We start from the raw sequence: 3,699 nt of genomic DNA, 5'->3' as shown, positions 1-3,699 counted from the left end.
AAAATCTCATATTATAGTATGTTGAAAAAAGTAAAAAATTAAGTCTGGTATAGCATAAAAAGTCAAAGTACAGTATGCCGAAAAAAAGTAAAAAAAAGTCATAGTATAGTATCTCGAAAAAGTCCTACAAATGTCATAGTATAGTATGTCAAAAAAAGTCATAGTATAGTAGGTCGAAAAAAGTCATAGTATAGTATGTCAAAAAAAAGTCATAGTATAGTATGTCAGAAAAAGTAAAAGAATGTCATAGTATAGTATGTCGAAAAAAAGTACAAAAAAGTCATAGTATAGTATGTCAAAAAAAGTCATAGTATAGTATGTCAGAAAAAGTAAAAGAATGTCACAGTATAGTATGTCGAAAAAAAGTACAAAAAAGTCTGGTATAGTATGTCGAAAAAAGTACAAAAAAGTCTGGTATAGTATGTTGAAAAAGTCTCATATTATAGTATGTTAAAAAAAGTAAAAAATGAAGTCTGGTATAGTATAAAAAGTCAAAGTACAGTATGCTGAAAAAAGTTTAAAAAAGTCATAGTATCTACGAAAAAGTCCTACAAATGTCATAGTATAGTATGTCAAAAAAAGTCATAGTATAGTAGGTCGAAAAAAGTCATAGTATAGTATGTCAAAAAAAGTCATAGTATAGTATGTTGAAAAAAGTAAAAGAATGTCATAGTATAGTATGTCAAAAAATGTCAAAAAAAGTAATAGTATGTTGAAAAAATCATAAAAAGTCATAGTATAGTATCTCGAAAAAGTCCTAAAAAAGTCATAGTATAGTATGTCAAAAAAACGTGGGAAATGAAAGAGCCCAGTTGAAAAAAAGTCATAGTATAGTATGTTGAAAAAGTCATAGTATGTCGTAAAAATTTCATATTATAGTATGTCGAAAAAGTTAAAAAGTCATAATATATTGTGTAGAAATAAAAAAAAAAGTCATGGTATAGTATGTCGAAAAAAGTAAAAATAAAGTATGTCGGAAAAAAACAATCATACTATTGTATGTTGAAAAAAGTAAAACAAGTCATAGTATAGTATGTCCAAAAAAGTAAAAAAAATGTCATATTATAGTATGTGGAAAAAAGTCAGAAAAAACTCATGCTCATGCTGAAAAAAGTCAGAGTATAGTATGTCGAAAAAGTTATAAAAAAAGTGACATCTCTATTCTAATTGTTTGTACATAAGTTGGCAGCAAGCCAGTTTTGAACCCTCAACCAGTGAGGTTTCCAAAGCAGCAATCTATCACACTGAACTATCTGCTCTGGTACACCTGACAGATGTTTTGATGTGTATTTGACTTCCTCCCTTTCAAAGTAAGACCTTAAAGTTAACTGCTCCTTCAAAGGAACTGAACCCTAAACCACAAATCTTCACTACCTTATCTTGCTGAGCTAAAAGATGTATTTAGTGTTTACATTACTGAAGACAGAAAATACAGACAGAACTGGGGTTTAATCCTTCAACCTCTTATTACTAAGTTTCAGCAGTCAGCACTTTATCCGGGTGAGCTAGTCCTTCAGTTGTTAATTCACATATTATCTATCATTAGTTTTTCACACAGACAGACACCCAGTCATAGTATGTCGAAAACAGTCTTAAAAAGTCATATAGTGTGTCTCAAATCGCGCACTTCCCGTAGTGCACTAAGGGAAGTGCACTTCGCACACTATGTACTTACTTGCATAGTGCGTAAAATTTGACGGGAGAGTATTGTCTCAAATCGCGCACTGCCTTATGTACTTACCGGAAGTGACGATCAAAACATCTCAGTCCTCCTCCTTCTTCTTCTGTGAAATTGTGAATTATACCCAGGGCAGAGCATTCTCACCACCTGTTGTCACCATACATTTCTGCCTTGTTCATCAAAATGAATGTGATGGTTTTTATTGTTGCTTGTATTTGCCCTCTGTTTTATGCAACCGTAAACATCCAGGTATGATGATATTCATACTTTTGCTCTTAATTCATTGTAAAAAAAATTGGAGCAATTAAAATGGTGCCCAACTGACATATAATGAATAATAATAGAAAATAGTCATATTATATGTTTATATAAAGGGTGTTTATTGCAATAGCTATTAATTACAGTGACAATACAAGAGTGAAAGCAGAGGCAATCCAATAGACATTTAAATAGATCCTATTGTTCTATTCATTGCTGGCCCTGTATTTTTGATGGGGAAAGTGATATGAGGGTGGACTTCAGACTCTCCAGGGGGATCCTTTAACGGTACATCCTCGGCACGGCGTAGGACCCGTCATCGAGGCCCTTGTCTTCCTCTTTTGGCTCGCCAGCGGTACATCTGATCGTGGTTTAGCCAGAGCCTTTGCACACTGACAGTGCACTGTGCTGTCCACAAGAAATCAAGCAGGGAAATCCTCTCTCTCCTCCCCCAGGTCGTTCGCCTTCCAGCAGACGAGGACTTCCCTCAAGTTGGCAGCATTGTCCGTGTCCCTAACGATTATATCAGTCAGATCAGGACAGAAACAGCACTGTTAATACGATATAACATAGCATACATTAACGTACTGTAACAGTACTACTAACGCTCGCAGCTTAATGTATATTTACCAGATCACACATCTAACGCTAAAATCGTCTACAGTGAGGACGATAGTTTAAAAACAACAACCGTATACCACAACACATGTAACGTTAGCTAGGTTATAACTTATTTGCCAGTGGTTAAACCAAAGAGTATAGAAGTACCGGTAACTTCGCCGCTGTTAGCTAGCTAAGGTTAGCTAAAGCTAGCTTAATAGCACGTCAAATTACGGTACAAATAAACGTTATAATTCGCGGTAAAAAAATCATCACTGACTGCAAAATTAACCACACATACATAAACAGGTTGCGTATATGTTAAACAAGTATAGCAAAAAGACTAATGTTGAACTTACATTTGGGTCTCGCTGTCGCGCATTCGGCCGCCATTATCGAAAGTTTTTCACCTTTTGTTAGCTCCGCCCCTTCCGCTACGTAGCCAAGATGGCGACCGTTGAGTGTGGAAAGTGTCCATCGATCCACACTCAACTTTTTCACCGTTATGAGTGCACCATCCGGGTACTTGTAGTGCACTGCATTTACCACACTTCGACGAGTGACATTTTGAGTGTACTCAAATAGTTAGTATAAGTACAGAAGTGCGCGATTTGAGACACACCAATAGTATAGTATGTCGGAAAAAAGTCATAGCATAGTATGTCAACAAAAGTATAAAAAAGTCATAGTATAGTTTGTCGAAAAATGTCAAAAAAAGTCATAGTATAGTATGTTGAAAATTGTCAAAAAAGTCATAGTATAGCATGTAAAAAAAAGTCATAGTATAGTGTGTCCAAAAAAAACATAAAAACGTCATACTAGTATGTCGAAAAAAGTTGGAAAAAAGTCACAGCATAGTATGTCGAAAAAAGCCGAAAAAAACTCATGCTGAAAAAAGTCAGAGTATAGTATGTCGAAAAATCTATCACACTGAACTATCTGCTCTGGTACACCTGACAGATGTTTCGATGTGTATTTGACTTCCTCCCTTTCTAAGTAAGACCTTAAAGTTAACTGCTCCTTCAGAGGAACTGAACCCTGAACCACAAATCTTCACTACCTTATCTTGCTGAGCTATTTGTGAAGCTTGAAATGCACTGGTTCAAAGTTGTATTTAGTGTTTACATTACTGAAGACAGAAAATGAAAAAATACAGCCAG

General features: G+C 35.0%; 1 long non-coding RNA gene across 1 annotated transcript; it reads right to left on the bottom strand.

Moving 5' to 3' along the window:
* Positions 1-2,040: 2,040 nt before the first annotated feature.
* On the bottom strand, positions 2,041-3,156 carry LOC120552390. Its single transcript, XR_005637992.1, has 2 exons — positions 2,899-3,156; positions 2,041-2,452 (listed from the first exon to the last, which is right to left on the bottom strand). It is a non-coding gene; the product is annotated as an uncharacterized LOC120552390 (long non-coding RNA).
* Positions 3,157-3,699: the final 543 nt, after the last annotated feature.

The sequence above is a fragment of the Perca fluviatilis genome, chromosome 22 (assembly GCF_010015445.1).
Source record: "Perca fluviatilis chromosome 22, GENO_Pfluv_1.0, whole genome shotgun sequence".
Taxonomy (NCBI): Eukaryota; Metazoa; Chordata; class Actinopteri; order Perciformes; family Percidae; genus Perca; species Perca fluviatilis.
Note: the sequence above shows the minus strand (reverse complement) of the source record. Positions and strands in the feature narration are given on the sequence as shown.